Raw genomic sequence first — 19,039 nt, 5'->3', positions numbered from 1 at the left:
AAGAGATACGATTCCCGCCTATGACGTACCCAGTAGGTTACCCAGTAGGTTACCCAGTAGGTTACCCAGGTTACCTGGGGTAAAGTAGGGATGGATTAGACTGTAGTGTCATGTATCTGGGGTAAAGTAGTGATGGATTAGACTGTAGTGTCATGTATCTGGGGTAAAGTAGGGATGGATTAGACTGTAGTGTCATGTATCTGGGGTAAAGTAGTGATGGATTAGACTGTAGTGTCATGTATCTGGGGTAAAGTAGGGATGGATTAGACTGTAGTGTCATGTAGTGCCATGTATCTGGGGTAAAGTAGGGATGGATTAGACTGTAGTGTCATGTAGTGCCATGTATCTGGGGTAAAGTAGGGATGGCTTAGACTGTAGTGTCATGTAGTGTCATGTATCTGGGGTAAAGTAGGGATGGATTAGACTGTAGTGTCATGTATCTGGGGTAAAGTAGGGATGGATTAGACTGTAGTGTCATGTATCTGGGGTACAGTAGGGATGGATTAGACTGTAGTGCCATGTATCTGGGGTAAAGTAGGGATGGATTAGACTGTAGTGTCATGTATCTGGGGTAAAGTAGGGATGGATTAGACTGTAGTGCCATGTATCTGGGGTAAAGTAGGGATGGATTAGACTGTAGTGCCATGTATCTGGGGTAAAGTAGGGATGGATTAGACTGTAGTGTATCTGGGGTAAAGTAGGGATGGATTAGACTGTAGTGCCATGTATCTGGGGTAAAGTAGGGATGGATTAGACTGTAGTGCCATGTATCTGGGGTAAAGTAGGGATGGATTAGACTGTAGTGTATCTGGGGTAAAGTAGGGATGGATTAGACTGTAGTGCCATGTATCTGGGGTAAAGTAGGGATGGATTAGACTGTAGTGTCATGTATCTGGGGTAAAGTAGGGATGGATTAGACTGTAGTGTCATGTAGTGCCATGTATCTGGGGTAAAGTAGGGATGGATTAGACTGTAGTGCCATGTATCTGGGGTAAAGTAGGGATGGATTAGACTGTAGTGCCATGTATCTGGGGTAAAGTAGGGATGGATTAGACTGTAGTGCCATGTATCTGGGGTAAAGTAGGGATGGATTAGACTGTAGTGCCATGTATCTGGGGTAAAGTAGTGATGGATTAGACTGTAGTGTCATGTAGTGCCATGTATCTGGGGTAAAGTAGGGATGGATTAGACTGTAGTGTCATGTAGTGCCATGTATCTGAGGTAAAGTAGGGATGGATTAGACTGTAGTGTCATGTATCTGGGGTAAAGTAGGGATGGATTAGACTGTAGTGCCATGTATCTGGGGTAAAGTAGGGATGGATTAGACTGTAGTGCCATGTATCTGGGGTAAAGTAGGGATGGATTAGACTGTAGTGTCATGTATCTGGGGTAAAGTAGTGATGGATTAGACTGTAGTGCCATGTATCTGGGGTAAAGTAGGGATGGATTAGACTGTAGTGCCATGTATCTGGGGTAAAGTAGGGATGGATTAGACTGTAGTGCCATGTATCTGGGGTAAAGTAGGGATGGATTAGACTGTAGTGCCATGTATCTGGGGTAAAGTAGGGATGGATTAGACTGTAGTGCCATGTATCTGGGGTAAAGTAGGGATGGATTAGACTGTAGTGCCATGTATCTGGGGTAAAGTAGGGATGGATTAGACTGTAGTGCCATGTAGTGCCATGTATCTGGGGTAAAGTTGGGATGGATTAGACTGTAGTGTCATGTAGTGCCATTATCTGGGGTAAAGTAGGGATGGATTAGACTGTAGTGCCATGTAGTGTCATGTATCTGGGGTAAAGTAGGGATGGATTAGACTGTAGTGTCATGTATCTGGGGTAAAGTAGGGATGGATTAGACTGTAGTGTCATGTAGTGCCATGTATCTGAGGTAAAGTAGGGATGGATTAGACTGTAGTGTCATGTATCTGGGGTAAAGTAGGGATGGATTAGACTGTAGTGCCATGTATCTGGGGTAAAGTAGGGATGGATTAGACTGTAGTGCCATGTATCTGGGGTAAAGTAGGGATGGATTAGACTGTAGTGTCATGTATCTGGGGTAAAGTAGGGATGGATTAGACTGTAGTGCCATGTATCTGGTGTAAAGTAGGGATGGATTAGACTGTAGTGCCATGTATCTGGGGTAAAGTAGGGATGGATTAGACTGTAGTGCCATGTATCTGGGGTAAAGTAGGGATGGATTAGACTGTAGTGCCATGTATCTGGGGTAAAGTAGGGATGGATTAGACTGTAGTGCCATGTATCTGGGGTAAAGTAGGGATGGATTAGACTGTAGTGCCATGTATCTGGGGTAAAGTAGGGATGGATTAGACTGTAGTGCCATGTATCTGGGGTAAAGTAGGGATGGATTAGACTGTAGTGCCATGTATCTGGGGTAAAGTTGGGATGGATTAGACTGTAGTGTCATGTAGTGCCATTATCTGGGGTAAAGTAGGGATGGATTAGACTGTAGTGCCATGTAGTGTCATGTATCTGGGGTAAAGTAGGGATGGATTAGACTGTAGTGTGTAGTGCCATGTATCTGGGGTAAAGTAGGGATGGATTAGACTGTAGTGTCATGTATCTGGGGTAAAGTAGGGATGGATTAGACTGTAGTGCCATGTATCTGGGGTAAAGTAGGGATGGATTAGACTGTAGTGTCATGTATCTGGGGGTAAAGTAGGGATGGATTAGACTGTAGTGCCATGTATCTGGGGTAAAGTAGGGATGGATTAGACTGTAGTGCCATGTATCTGGGGTAAAGTAGGGATGGATTAGACTGTAGTGTCATGTATGGATTAGACTGGGGTAAAGTAGGGATGGATTAGACTGTAGTGCCATGTATCTGGTGTAAAGTAGGGATGGATTAGACTGTAGTGCCATGTATCTGGGGTAAAGTAGGGATGGATTAGACTGTAGTGCCATGTATCTGGGGTAAAGTAGGGATGGATTAGACTGTAGTGCCATGTATCTGAGGTAATGTAGGGATGGATTAGACTGTAGTGCCATGTATCTGGGGTAAAGTAGGGATGGATTAGACTGTAGTGCCATGTATCTGGGGTAAAGTAGGGATGGATTAGACTGTAGTGCCATGTATCTGGGGTAAAGTAGGGATGGATTAGACTGTAGTGCCATGTAGTGCCATGTATCTGGGGTAAAGTTGGGATGGATTAGACTGTAGTGTCATGTAGTGCCATTATCTGGGGTAAAGTAGGGATGGATTAGACTGTAGTGCCATGTAGTGTCATGTATCTGGGGTAAAGTAGGGATGGATTAGACTGTAGTGTCATGTATCTGGGGTAAAGTAGGGATGGATTAGACTGTAGTGTCATGTATCTGGGGTACAGTAGGGATGGATTAGACTGTAGTGCCATGTATCTGGGGTAAAGTAGGGATGGATTAGACTGTAGTGTCATGTATCTGGGGTAAAGTAGGGATGGATTAGACTGTAGTGCCATGTATCTGGGGTAAAGTAGGGATGGATTAGACTGTAGTGCCATGTATCTGGGGTAAAGTAGGGATGGATTAGACTGTAGTGTATCTGGGGTAAAGTAGGGATGGATTAGACTGTAGTGCCATGTATCTGGGGTAAAGTAGGGATGGATTAGACTGTAGTGTATCTGGGGTAAAGTAGGGATGGATTAGACTGTAGTGCCATGTATCTGGGGTAAAGTAGTGATGGATTAGACTGTAGTGTATCTGGGGTAAAGTAGGGATGGATTAGACTGTAGTGCCATGTATCTGGGGTAAAGTAGGGATGGATTAGACTGTAGTGTCATGTATCTGGGGTAAAGTAGGGATGGATTAGACTGTAGTGCCATGTAGTGCCATGTATCTGGGGTAAAGTAGGGATGGATTAGACTGTAGTGTCATGTAGTGCCATGTATCTGGGGTAAAGTAGGGATGGATTAGACTGTAGTGTATCTGGGGTAAAGTAGGGATGGATTAGACTGTAGTGCCATGTATCTGGGGTAAAGTAGGGATGGATTAGACTGTAGTGCCATGTATCTGGGGTAAAGTAGGGATGGATTAGACTGTAGTGTATCTGGGGTAAAGTAGGGATGGATTAGACTGTCATGCCATGTATCTGGGGTAAAGTAGGGATGGATTAGACTGTAGTGCCATGTATCTGGTGTAAAGTAGGGATGGATTAGACTGTAGTGCCATGTATCTGGGGTAAAGTAGTGATGGATTAGACTGTAGTGTCATGTAGTGCCATGTATCTGGGGTAAAGTAGGGATGGATTAGACTGTAGTGTCATGTAGTGTCATGTATCTGGGGTAAAGTAGGGATGGATTAGACTGTAGTGTCATGTATCTGGGGTAAAGTAGGGATGGATTAGACTGTAGTGCCATGTATCTGGGGTAAAGTAGGGATGGATTAGACTGTAGTGCCATGTATCTGGGGTAAAGTAGGGATGGATTAGACTGTAGTGCCATGTATCTGGGGTAAAGTAGGGATGGATTAGACTGTAGTGTCATGTAGTGTCATGTATCTGGGGTAAAGTAGGGATGGATTAGACTGTAGTGCCATGTATCTGGGGTAAAGTAGGGATGGATTAGACTGTAGTGTCATGTATCTGGGGTAAAGTAGGGATGGATTAGACTGTAGTGCCATGTATCTGGGGTAAAGTAGGGATGGATTAGACTGTAGTGTCATGTATCTGGTGTAAAGTAGGGATGGATTAGACTGTAGTGCCATGTATCTGAGGTAAAGTAGGGATGGATTAGACTGTAGTGTCATGTATCTGGGGTAAAGTAGGGATGGATTAGACTGTAGTGTCACGTAGTGTCATGTATCTGGGGTACAGTAGGGATGGATTAGACTGTAGTGCCATTTATCTGGGGTAAAGTAGGGATGGATTAGACTGTAGTGCCATGTATCTGGGGTAAAGTAGGGATGGATTAGACTGTAGTGTCATGTAGTGCCATGTATCTGAGGTAAAGTATGGATGGATTAGACTGTAGTGCCATGTATCTGAGGTAAAGTAGGAATGGATTAGACTGTAGTGTCATGTATCTGGGGTAAAGTAGGGATGGATTAGACTGTAGTGCCATGTATCTGGGGTAAAGTAGGGATGGATTAGACTGTAGTGCCATGTAGTGCCATGTATCTGAGGTAAAGTAGGGATGGATTAGACTGTAGTGCCATGTATCTGGGGTAAAGTAGGGATGGATTAGACTGTAGTGTCATGTAGTGCCATGTATCTGGGGTAAAGTAGGGATGGATTAGACTGTAGTGTCATGTATCTGGGGTAAAGTAGGGATGGATTAGACTGTAGTGCCATGTATCTGGGGTAAAGTAGGGATGGATTAGACTGTAGTGCCATGTAGTGCCATGTATCTGGGGTAAAGTAGGGATGGATTAGACTGTAGTGTCACGTAGTGTCATGTATCTGAGGTAAAGTAGGGATGGATTAGACTGTAGTGCCATGTATCTGGGGTAAAGTAGGGATGGATTAGACTGTAGTGTCATGTAGTGCCATGTATCTGGGGTAAAGTAGGGATGGATTAGACTGTAGTGTCATGTATCTGGGGTAAAGTAGGGATGGATTAGACTGTAGTGTCATGTAGTGCCATGTATCTGGGGTAAAGTAGGGATGGATTAGACTGTAGTGCCATGTATCTGGGGTAAAGTAGGGATGGATTAGACTGTAGTGCCATGTATCTGGGGTAAAGTAGGGATGGATTAGACTGTAGTGCCATGTATCTGGGGTAAAGTAGGGATGGATTAGACTGTAGTGCCATGTATCTGGGGTAAAGTAGGGATGGATTAGACTGTAGTGCCATGTATCTGGGGTAAAGTAGGGATGGATTAGACTGTAGTGCCATGTATCTGAGGTAAAGTAGGGATGGATTAGACTGTAGTGCCATGTATCTGGGGTAAAGTAGGGATGGATTAGACTGTAGTGCCATGTATCTGGGGTAAAGTAGGGATGGATTAGACTGTAGTGCCATGTATCTGGGGTAAAGTAGGGATGGATTAGACTGTAGTGCCATGTAGTGCCATGTATCTGGGGTAAAGTAGGGATGGATTAGACTGTAGTGTCATGTAGTGCCATGTATCTGGGGTAAAGTAGGGATGGATTAGACTGTAGTGCCATGTAGTGTCATGTATCTGGGGTAAAGTAGGGATGGATTAGACTGTAGTGTCATGTATCTGGGGTACAGTAGGGATGGATTAGACTGTAGTGCCATGTATCTGGGGTAAAGTAGGGATGGATTAGACTGTAGTGTCATGTATCTGGGGTAAAGTAGGGATGGATTAGACTGTAGTGCCATGTATCTGGGGTAAAGTAGGGATGGATTAGACTGTAGTGTATCTGGGGTAAAGTAGGGATGGATTAGACTGTAGTGCCATGTATCTGGGGTAAAGTAGGGATGGATTAGACTGTAGTGCCATGTATCTGGGGTAAAGTAGGGATGGATTAGACATGTATCTGGGGTAAAGTAGGGATGGATTAGACTGTAGTGCCATGTATCTGGGGTAAAGTAGGGATGGATTAGACTGTAGTGTGCCATGTATCTGGGGTAAAGTAGGGATGGATTAGACTGTAGTGCCATGTAGTGCCATGTATCTGGGGTAAAGTAGGGATGGATTAGACTGTAGTGTCATGTAGTGCCATGTATCTGGGGTAAAGTAGGGATGGATTAGACTGTAGTGTATCTGGGGTAAAGTAGGGTTGGATTAGACTGTAGTGTCATGTGCCATGTATCTGGGGTAAAGTAGGGATGGATTAGACTGTAGTGCCATGTATCTGGGGTAAAGTAGGGATGGATTAGACTGTAGTGTATCTGGGGTAAAGTAGGGATGGATTAGACTGTAGTGCCATGTATCTGGGGTAAAGTAGGGATGGATTAGACTGTAGTGTCATGTATCTGGGGTAAAGTAGGGATGGATTAGACTGTAGTGCCATGTATCTGGGGTAAAGTAGGGATGGATTAGACTGTAGTGTCATGTATCTGGGGTAAAGTAGGGATGGATTAGACTGTAGTGCCATGTATCTGGGGTAAAGTAGGGATGGATTAGACTGTAGTGCCATGTAGTGCCATGTATCTGGTGTAAAGTAGGGATGGATTAGACTGTAGTGCCATGTATCTGGGGTAAAGTAGGGATGGATTAGACTGTAGTGTCATGTATCTGGGGTAAAGTAGGGATGGATTAGACTGTAGTGCCATGTATCTGGGGTAAAGTAGGGATGGATTAGACTGTAGTGCCATGTATCTGGGGTAAAGTAGGGATGGATTAGACTGTAGTGTCATGTAGTGTCATGTATCTGGGGTAAAGTAGGGATGGATTAGACTGTAGTGTCATGTAGTGTCATGTATCTGGGGTAAAGTAGGGATGGATTAGACTGTAGTGTCACGCAGTGCCATGTATCTGGGGTAAAGTAGGGATGGATTAGACTGTAGTGTCATGTAGTGCCATGTATCTGGGGTAAAGTAGGGATGGATTAGACTGTAGTGTCATGTATCTGGGGTAAAGTAGGGATGGATTAGACTGTAGTGCCATGTATCTGGGGTAAAGTAGGGATGGATTAGACTGTAGTGTCATGTAGTGCCATGTATCTGGGGTAAAGTAGGGATGGATTAGACTGTAGTGCCATGTATCTGGGGTAAAGTAGGGATGGATTAGACTGTAGTGTCATGTATCTGGGGTAAAGTAGGGATGGATTAGACTGTAGTGCCATGTATCTGGGGGTAAAGTAGGGATGGATTAGACTGTAGTGCCATGTATCTGGGGTAAAGTAGGGATGGATTAGACTGTAGTGCCATGTATCTGGGGTAAAGTAGGGATGGATTAGACTGTAGTGCCATGTATCTGGGGTAAAGTAGGGATGGATTAGACTGTAGTGCCATGTAGTGCCATGTATCTGGTGTAAAGTAGGGATGGATTAGACTGTAGTGCCATGTATCTGGGGTAAAGTAGGGATGGATTAGACTGTAGTGTCATGTATCTGGGGTAAAGTAGGGATGGATTAGACTGTAGTGCCATGTATCTGGGGTAAAGTAGGGATGGATTAGACTGTAGTGCCATGTATCTGGGGTAAAGTAGGGATGGATTAGACTGTAGTGTCATGTAGTGTCATGTATCTGGGGTAAAGTAGGGATGGATTAGACTGTAGTGTCATGTAGTGTCATGTATCTGGGGTAAAGTAGGGATGGATTAGACTGTAGTGTCACATGTATCTGGGGTAGTGGGATGGATTAGACTGTAGTGTCATGTATCTGGGGTAAAGTAGGGATGGATTAGACTGTAGTGTCATGTATCTGTGCCATGTATCTGGGGTAAAGTAGGGATGGATTAGACTGTAGTGTCATGTATCTGGGGTAAAGTAGGGATGGATTAGACTGTAGTGCCATGTATCTGGGGTAAAGTAGGGATGGATTAGACTGTAGTGTCATGTAGTGCCATGTATCTGGGGTAAAGTAGGGATGGATTAGACTGTAGTGCCATGTATCTGGGGTAAAGTAGGGATGGATTAGACTGTAGTGTCATGTATCTGGGGTAAAGTAGGGATGGATTAGACTGTAGTGCCATGTATCTGGGGTAAAGTAGGGATGGATTAGACTGTAGTGCCATGTATCTGGGGTAAAGTAGGGATGGATTAGACTGTAGTGCCATGTATCTGGGGTAAAGTAGGGATGGATTAGACTGTAGTGCCATGTATCTGGGGTAAAGTAGGGATGGATTAGACTGTAGTGTAGGGATGGATTAGACCATGTATCTGGGGGTAAAGTAAAGTAGGGATGGATTAGACTGTAGTGCCATGTATCTGGGGTAAAGTAGGGATGGATTAGACTGTAGTGTCATGTATCTGGGGTAAAGTAGGGATGGATTAGACTGTAGTGCCATGTATCTGGGGTAAAGTAGGGATGGATTAGACTGTAGTGCCATGTATCTGGGGTAAAGTAGTGATGGATTAGACTGTAGTGTCATGTAGTGCCATGTATCTGAGGTAAAGTAGGGATGGATTAGACTGTAGTGTCATGTAGTGCCATGTATCTGAGGTAAAGTAGGGATGGATTAGACTGTAGTGTCATGTAGTGCCATGTATCTGGGGTAAAGTAGGGATGGATTAGACTGTAGTGTCATGTAGTGCCATGTATCTGGGGTAAAGTAGGGATGGATTAGACTGTAGTGTCATGTATCTGGGGTAAAAGTAGGGATGGATTAGACTGTAGTGCCATGTATCTGGGGTAAAGTAGGGATGGATTAGACTGTAGTGTCATGTAGTGCCATGTATCTGGGGTAAAGTAGGGATGGATTAGACTGTAGTGCCATGTATCTGGGGTAAAGTAGGGATGGATTAGACTGTAGTGTCATGTATCTGGGGTAAAGTAGGGATGGATTAGACTGTAGTGCCATGTATCTGGGGTAAAGTAGGGATGGATTAGACTGTAGTGCCATGTATCTGGGGTAAAGTAGGGATGGATTAGACTGTAGTGTCATGTAGTGTCATGTATCTGGGGTAAAGTAGGGATGGATTAGACTGTAGTGCCATGTATCTGGGGTAAAGTAGGGATGGATTAGACTGTAGTGTCATGTAGTGCCATGTATCTGGGGTAAAGTAGGGATGGATTAGACTGTAGTGTCATGTAGTGTCATGTATCTGGGGTAAAGTAGGGATGGATTAGACTGTAGTGCCATGTAGTGTCATGTATCTGGGGTAAAGTAGGGATGGATTAGACTGTAGTGTCATGTATCTGGGGTAAAGTAGGGATGGATTAGACTGTAGTGTCATGTATCTGGGGTAAAGTAGGGATGGATTAGACTGTAGTGCCATGTATCTGGGGTAAAGTAGGGATGGATTAGACTGTAGTGTATCTGGGGTATGTATCTGTAGTGGTATCTGGGGTAAAGTAGGGATGGATTAGACTGTAGTGTCATGTATCTGGGGTAAGGTAGGGATGGATTAGACTGTAGTGCCATGTATCTGGGGTAAAGTAGGGATGGATTAGACTGTAGTGTCATGTAGTGTCATGTATCTGGGGTAAGGTAGGGATGGATTAGACTGTAGTGCCATGTATCTGGGGTAAAGTAGGGATGGATTAGACTGTAGTGCCATGTATCTGGGGTAAAGTAGGGATGGATTAGACTGTAGTGTCATGTATCTGGGGTAAAGTAGGGATGGATTAGACTGTAGTGTGTATCTGGGGTAAAGTAGGGATGGATTAGACATGTATCTGGGGTAAAGTAGGGATGGATTAGACTGTAGTGCCATGTATCTGGGGTAAAGTAGGGATGGATTAGACTGTAGTGCATGTAGTGCCATGTATCTGGGGTAAAGTAGGGATGGATTAGACTGTAGTGTCATGTATCTGGGGTAAAGTAGGGATGGATTAGACTGTAGTGCCATGTATCTGGGGTAAAGTAGGGATGGATTAGACTGTAGTGTCATGTAGTGCCATGTATCTGGGGTAAAGTAGGGATGGATTAGACTGTAGTGTCATGTATGTCATGGGGTAAAGTAGGGATGGATTAGACTGTAGTGCCATGTATCTGGGGTAAAGTAGGGATGGATTAGACTGTAGTGTCATGTATCTGGGGTAAAGTAGGGATGGATTAGACTGTAGTGTCACGTAGTGTCATGTATCTGGGGTAAAGTAGGGATGGATTAGACTGTAGTGCCATGTATCTGGGGTAAAGTAGGGATGGATTAGACTGTAGTGCCATGTATCTGGGGTAAAGTAGGGATGGATTAGACTGTAGTGTCATGTAGTGCCATGTATCTGAGGTAAAGTAGGGATGGATTAGACTGTAGTGCCATGTATCTGGGGTAAAGTAGGGATGGATTAGACTGTAGTGTCATGTATCTGGGGTAAAGTAGGGATGGATTAGACTGTAGTGCCATGTATCTGGGGTAAAGTAGGGATGGATTAGACTGTAGTGCCATGTAGTGCCATGTATCTGGGGTAAAGTAGGGATGGATTAGACTGTAGTGCCATGTATCTGGGGTAAAGTAGGGATGGATTAGACTGTAGTGTCATGTAGTGCCATGTATCTGGGGTAAAGTAGGGATGGATTAGACTGTAGTGTCATGTATCTGGGGTAAAGTAGGGATGGATTAGACTGTAGTGCCATGTATCTGGGGTAAAGTAGGGATGGATTAGACTGTAGTGCCATGTATGCCATGTATCTGGGGTAAAGTAGGGATGGATTAGACTGTAGTGTCATGTATCTGTAGTGTGGATTAGACATGTATCTGGGGTAAAGTAGGGATGGATTAGACTGTAGTGCCATGTATCTGGGGTAAAGTAGGGATGGATTAGACTGTAGTGTCATGTAGTGCCATGTATCTGGGGTAAAGTAGGGATGGATTAGACTGTAGTGTCATGTAGTGTCCATGTATCTGGGGTAAAAGTAGGGATGGATTAGACTGTAGTGTCATGTATCTGGGGTAAAGTAGCTGTAGTGCATGTATCTGGGGTAAAGTAGGGATGGATTAGACTGTAGTGTCATGTATCTGGGGTAAAGTAGGGATGGATTAGACTGTAGTGCCATGTAGTGTCATGTATCTGGGGTAAAGTAGGGATGGATTAGACTGTAGTGTCATGTAGTGTCATGTATCTGGGGTAAAGTAGGGATGGATTAGACTGTAGTGTCCATGTATCTGGGGTAAAGTAGGGATGGATTAGACTGTAGTGTCATGTATCTGGGGTAAAAAGTAGGGATGGATTAGACTGTAGTGTCATGTAGTGCCATGTATCTGGGGTAAAGTAGGGATGGATTAGACTGTAGTGTCATGTAGTGTGTATCTGGGGTAAAGTAGGGATGGATTAGACTGTAGTGCCATGTATCTGGGGTAAAGTAGGGATGGATTAGACTGTAGTGCCATGTAGTGCCATGTATCTGGGTAAAGTAGGGATGGATTAGACTGTAGTGCCATGTATCTGGGGTAAAGTAGGGATGGATTAGACTGTAGTGTCATGTATCTGGGGTAAAGTAGGGATGGATTAGACTGTAGTGTCATGTATCTGGGGTAAAGTAGGGATGGATTAGACTGTAGTGTCATGTATCTGGGGTAAAGTAGGGATGGATTAGACTGTAGTGTCATGTATCTGGGGTAAAGTAGGATGGATTAGACTGGGCCATGTATCTGGGGTAAAGTAGGGATGGATTAGACTGTAGTGTCATGTAGTGTCATGGGGTAAAGTAGGGATGGATTAGACTGTAGTGCCATGTATCTGGGGTAAAGTAGGGATGGATTAGACTGTAGTGTCATGTAGTGCCATGTATCTGGGGTAAAGTAGGGATGGATTAGACTGTAGTGTCCATGTATCTGTATCTGGGGTAAAGTAGGGATGGATTAGACTGTAGTGCCATGTATCTGGGGTAAAGTAGGGATGGATTAGACTGTAGTGTGTAGTGTCATGTATCTGGGGTAAAGTAGGGATGGATTAGACTGTAGTGCCATGTATCTGGGGTAAAGTAGGGATGGATTAGACTGTAGTGTCATGTAGTGTCATGTATCTGGGGTAAAGTAGGGATGGATTAGACTGTAGTGTCATGTATGTAGTGCCATGTATCTGGGTAAAGTAGGGATGGATTAGACTGTAGTGTCATGTAGTGTCATGTATCTGGGGTAAAGTAGGGATGGATTAGACTGTAGTGTCATGTATGTCATGGGGTAAAGTAGGGATGGATTAGACTGTAGTGTCATGTATCTGGGGTAAAGTAGGGATGGATTAGACTGTAGTGCCATGTATCTGGGGTAAAGTAGGGATGGATTAGACTGTAGTGGTATCTGGGGTAAGTAGGGATGGATTAGACTGTAGTGTCATAGTGTCATGTATCTGGGGTAAAGTAGGGATGGATTAGACTGCCATGTATCTGGGGTAAAGTAGGGATGGATTAGACTGTAGTGTCATGTATCTGGGGTAAAGTAGGGATGGATTAGACTGTAGTGTCATAAAGTAGGGATGGATTAGACTGGGGTATCTGAGGTAAAGTAGGGATGGATTAGACTGTAGTGTCCATGTATCTGGGGTAAAGTAGGGATGGATTAGACTGTAGTGCCATGTATCTGGGGTAAAGTAGGGATGGATTAGACTGTAGTGTCATGTAGTGCCATGTATCTGGGGTAAAGTAGGGATGGATTAGACTGTAGTGCCATGTATCTGGGGTAAAGTAGGGATGGATTAGACTGTAGTGCCATGTATCTGGGGTAAAGTAGGGATGGATTAGACTGTAGTGCCATGTATCTGGGGTAAAGTAGGGATGGATTAGACTGTAGTGCCATGTATCTGGGGTAAAGTAGGGATGGATTAGACTGTAGTGTCATGTATCTGGGGTAAAGTAGGGATGGATTAGACTGTAGTGCCATGTATCTGGGGTAAAGTAGGGATGGATTAGACTGTAGTGTCATGTAGTGTCATGTATCTGGGGTAAAGTAGGGATGGATTAGACTGTAGTGTCATGTAGTGCCATGTATCTGGGGTAAAGTAGGGATGGATTAGACTGTAGTGTCATGTAGTGCCATGTATCTGGGGTAAAGTAGGGATGGATTAGACTGTAGTGTCATGTATCTGGGGTAAAGTAGGGATGGATTAGACTGTAGTGCCATGTATCTGGGGTAAAGTAGGGATGGATTAGACTGTAGTGTCATGTAGTGCCATGTATCTGGGGTAAAGTAGGGATGGATTAGACTGTAGTGTCTGGGGTAAAGTAGGGATGGATTAGACTGCCATGTATCTGGGGTAAAGTAGGGATGGATTAGACTGTAGTGTCATGTATCTGGGGTAAAGTAGGGATGGATTAGACTGTATGTATCTGGGGTAAAGTAGGGATGGATTAGACTGTAGTGTCATGTATCTGGGGTAAAGTAGGGATGGATTAGACTGTAGTGCCATGTATCTGGGGTAAAGTAGGGATGGATTAGACTGTAGTGCCATGTATCTGGGGTAAAGTAGGGATGGATTAGACTGTAGTGTCATGTATCTGGGGTAAAGTAGGGATGGATTAGACTGTAGTGTCATGTATCTGGGGTAAAGTAGGGATGGATTGGATTAGACTGTAGTGTCATGTAGTGTAGTGCCATGTATCTGGGGTAAAGTAGGGATGGATTAGACTGTAGTGCCATGTATCTGGGGTAAAGTAGGGATGGATTAGACTGTAGTGCCATGTATCTGGGGTAAAGTAGGGATGGATTAGACTGTAGTGTCATGTATCTGGGGTAAAGTAGGGATGGATTAGACTGTAGTGTGTAGTGCATGTATCTGTATCTGGGTAAAGTAGGGATGGATTAGACTGTAGTGCCATGTATCTGGGGTAAAGTAGGGATGGATTAGACTGTAGTGTCATGTATCTGGGGTAAAGTGGATTAGGTAGATGGGGGTATAGGGATGGATTAGACTGTAGTGTCATGTAGTGTCATGTATCTGGGGTAAAGTAGGGATGGATTAGACTGTAGTGCCATGTATCTGGGGTAAAGTAGGGATGGATTAGACTGTAGTGTCATGTAGTGCCATGTATCTGGGGTAAAGTAGGGATGGATTAGACTGTAGTGTCACGTAGTGTCATGTATCTGGGGTAAAGTAGGGATGGATTAGACTGTAGTGTCATGTATCTGGGGTAAAGTAGGGATGGATTAGACTGTAGTGCCATGTATCTGGGGTAAAGTAGGGATGGATTAGACTGTAGTGCCATGTATCTGGGGTAAAGTAGGGATGGATTAGACTGTAGTGCCATGTATCTGGGGTAAAGTAGGGATGGATTAGACTGTAGTGCCTGGGTGTATCTGGGGTATCTGGGGTAAAGTAGGGATGGATTAGACTGTAGTGCCATGTATCTGGGGTAAAGTAGGGATGGATTAGACTGTAGTGCCATGTATCTGGGGTAAAGTAGGGATGGATTAGACTGTAGTGTCATGTATCTGGGGTAAAGTAGGGATGGATTAGACTGTAGTGCCATGTATCTGGGGTAAAGTAGGGATGGATTAGACTGTAGTGTCATGTATCTGGGGTAAAGTAGGGATGGATTAGACTGTAGTGTCATGTAGTGTCATGTATCTGGGGTAAAGTAGGGATGGATTAGACTGTAGTGTCATGTATCTGGGGTAAAGTAGGGATGGATTAGACTGTAGTGCCATGTATCTGGGGTAAAGTAGGGATGGATTAGACTGTAGTGCCATGTATCTGGGGTAAAGTAGTGATGGATTAGACTGTAGTGTCATGTATCTGGGGTAAAGTAGGGATGGATTAGACTGTAGTGTCATGTATCTGGGGTAAAGTAGGGATGGATTAGACTGTAGTGTCATGTATCTGGGGTAAAGTAGGGATGGATTAGACTGTAGTGTCATGTATCTGGGGTAAAGTAGGGATGGATTAGACTGTAGTGCCATGTATCTGGGGTAAAGTAGGGATGGATTAGACTGTAGTGCCATGTATCTGGGGTAAAGTAGGGATGGATTAGACTGTAGTGTCATGTATCTGGGGTAAATGGATTAGGGTGTCATGTATCTGGGGTAAAGTTGGATTAGACTGTAGTGCCATGTATCTGGGGTAAAGTAGGGATGGATTAGACTGTAGTGCCATGTATCTGGGGTAAAGTAGGGATGGATTAGACTGTAGTGCCATGTATCTGGGGTAAAGTAGGGATGGATTAGACTGTAGTGTCATGTATTAGTGTAGTGTCATGTATCTGGGGTAAAGTAGGATGGATTAGACTGTAGTGCCATGTATCTGGGGTAAAGTAGGGATGGATTAGACTGTATTGTGACATACCTGCTAACAGGAGGAGTTTAAGTAGCTGTATCCCAGGAACAGATTGGAGATTCCTCTGAACCATCCGTCCCAGTACTTCTCTGCTTTGGACAGGTCTATACGCCAGCTGTAATACACCTGATAACACACCAAAAGGTTAAACCCGTCACCAAGGTAACGAGAAACACACTGAATGCACGGTCACTTCTGCCTCTCCTGGAGTGCGTAAACTGAACAACAACAGCAAAAAAAATCTAATACTGGTCACACTCAAAATGTGACCAGCGACCCCTGTAATAAGTATACACAACGCTGTGTTGAGAATGGATCATGAACTGTTTAAGAGAAAAATCACTGAAAAGAGCGTCTCACTCTTAACAAGGAGGACTTTAATAGCTGCATGCTGTTTTTGATGCCACACTGTTAAACTAGCAAAGGGGACTGTCACTGCTGCTCGACGAGACTAGAGTCCTCTCCAGTAGCCGCTGTGGATTCTACCATGAATATGAACCAGGAGACTAGAGTCCTCTCCAGCCGCTGTGGATTCTACCATGAATATGAAGGAGACCAGTCCTCTCCAGTAGCCGCTGTGGATTCTACCAAGAATATGACCAGAGACTCGAGTCCTCCAGTAGCCGCTGTGGATTCTACCATGAATATGAACCAGGAGACTCGAGTCCTCTCCAGTAGCTGCTGTGGATTCTACCATGAATATGAACCAGGATTCTACCATGAATATGGACCAGGAGACTAGAGTCCTCTCCAGTAGCCGCTGTGGATTCTACCATGAATATGAACCAGGAGACTAGAGTCCTTCCAGTAGCCGCTGATTCTACCATGAATATGAACCAGGAGACTCGAGTCCTCTCCAGTAGCTGCTGTGGATTCTACCATGAATATGGACCAGTAGACTAGAGTCCTCTCCAGTAGCTGCTGTGGATTCTACCATGAATATGAACCAGGAGACTAGAGTCCTCTCCAGTAGCTGCTGTGGATTCTACCATGAATATGAACCAGAGACCAGAGTCCTCTCCAGTAGCTGCTGTGGGATTCTACCATGAATATGAACCAGAGACTAGAGTCCTCTCCAGTAGCCGCTTGTGGATTCTACCATGAATATGAACCAGGAGACTCGAGTCCTCTCCAGTAGCCGCTGTGGGATTCTACCATGAATATGAACCAGGAGACTAGAGTCCTCTCCAGTAGCCGCTGTGGATTCTACCATGAATATGAACCAGGAGACTAGAGTCCTCTCCAGTAGCCGCTGTGGATTCTACCATGTGAATAGGAACCAGGAGACTAGAGTCCTCTCCAGTAGCCGCTGTGGATTCTACCATGAATATGAACCAGAGACTAGGAGTCCTCTCCAGTAGCCGCTGTGGATTCTACCATGAATATGAACCAGGAGACTAGAGTCCTCTCCAGTAGCCGTTGTGGATTCTACCATGAATATGAACCAGGAGATCAGGAGTCCTCTCCAGTAGCCGCTGTGGATTCTACCATGAATATGAACCAGGAGACTAGAGTCTCTCCAGTAGCCGCTGTGGATTCTACCATGAATATGGACCAGTAGACTAGAGTCCTCTCCAGTAGCCGCTGTGGATTCTACCATGAATATGAACCAGTAGACTAGAAGTCCTCTCCAGTAGCCGCTGTGGATTCTACCATGAATATGAACCAGGAGACTAGAGTCCTCTCCAGTACGCTGTGGATTCTACCATGAATATGAACTACAGAGACTAGAGTCCTCTCCAGTAGCCGCTGTGGATTCTACCATGAATATGAACCAGGAGACCAGAGTCCTCTCCAGTAGCCGCTGTGGATTCTACCATGAATATGAACCAGGAGACTAGAGTCCTCTCCAGTAGCCGCTGTGGATTCTACCATGAATATGGACCAGTAGACTAGAGTCCTCTCCAGTAGCCGCTGTGGATTCTACTCATGAATATGAACCAGGAGACTCGAGTCCTCTCCAGTAGCTGCTGTGGATTCTACCACATGAATATGGACCAGTAGACTAGGAGTCCTCTCCAGTAGCTGCTGTGGATTCTACCATGAATATGGACCAGTAGACTAGAGTCCTCTCCAGTAGCCGCTGTGGATTCTACCATGAATATGAACCAGGAGACTCGAGTCCTCTCCAGTAGCCGCTGTGGATTCTACCATGAATATGAACCAGGAGACTAGAGTCCTCTCCAGTAGCCGCTGTGGATTCTACCATGAATATGAACCAGGAGACTCGAGTCCTCTCCAGTAGCCGCTGTGGATTCTACCATGAATATGAACCAGGAGACTAGAGTCCTCTCCAGTAGCCGCTGTGGATTCTACCATGAATATGAACCAGGAGACTAGAGTCCTCTACAGTAGCCTCTGTGGATTCTACCATGAATATGAACCAGGAGACTAGAGTCCTCTCCAGTAGCTGCTGTGGATTCTACCCTGACTATGGACCATTTTCCCAGGTTGACGAGAGCTGGAGAACGACTGCGTAGTTCGGTGTTGAGGTGGAGTCGAGTTGGATGTAGAAGAGTAAGATATTCCCAAAGCATCCTCCCCCTGCCTTCTCGTACAGACCTGCGGCTATCAAATAATTTTGTGGCTCAGACCCCTCTGTCTGTTGGGGTAGCAGGTAGCCTAGTGTTTAGAGCGTTGGACCAGTAACCGAAAGGTTGCTGGATCGAGCTGACAAGGTAAAAGTCTGTCATCCCTGAACAAGACAGTTAACCCACTGTAGGGTGCATCACTGTAGTAGACTGTATCTCACTGTAGTAGGCTATAGACTGTATCTCACTGTAGTAGACTGTAGACTGCATCTCACTGTAGTAGACTGTAGACTGTATCTCACTGTAGTAGGCTATAGACTGTATCTCACTGTAGTAGACTGTAGACTGTATCTCACTGTAGTAGACTGTAGACTGCATCTCACTGTAGTAGACTGTAGACTGCATCTCACTGTAGTAGACTGTAGACTGTATCTCACTGTAGTAGGCTATAGACTGTATCTCACTGTAGTAGACTATAGACTGTATCTCACTGTAGTAGACTGTAGACTGCATCTCACTGTAGTAGACTGTAGACTGCATCTCACTGTAGTAGACTGTAGACTGTATCTCACTGTAGTAGGCTATAGACTGTATCTCACTGTAGTAGACTATAGACTGTATCTCACTGTAGTAGACTGTAGACTGCATCTCACTGTAGTAGACTGTAGACTGCATCTCACTGTAGTAGACTGTAGACTGTATCTCACTGTAGTAGACTGTAGACTGCATCTCACTGTAGTAGACTGTAGACTGCATCTCACTGTAGTAGGCTGTAGACTGTATCTCACTGTAG

This window comes from Oncorhynchus masou, unplaced genomic scaffold (assembly GCF_036934945.1).
Source record: "Oncorhynchus masou masou isolate Uvic2021 unplaced genomic scaffold, UVic_Omas_1.1 unplaced_scaffold_3974, whole genome shotgun sequence".
Classification (NCBI taxonomy): domain Eukaryota; kingdom Metazoa; phylum Chordata; class Actinopteri; order Salmoniformes; family Salmonidae; genus Oncorhynchus; species Oncorhynchus masou.
This window is presented reverse-complemented; position numbering follows the sequence as displayed.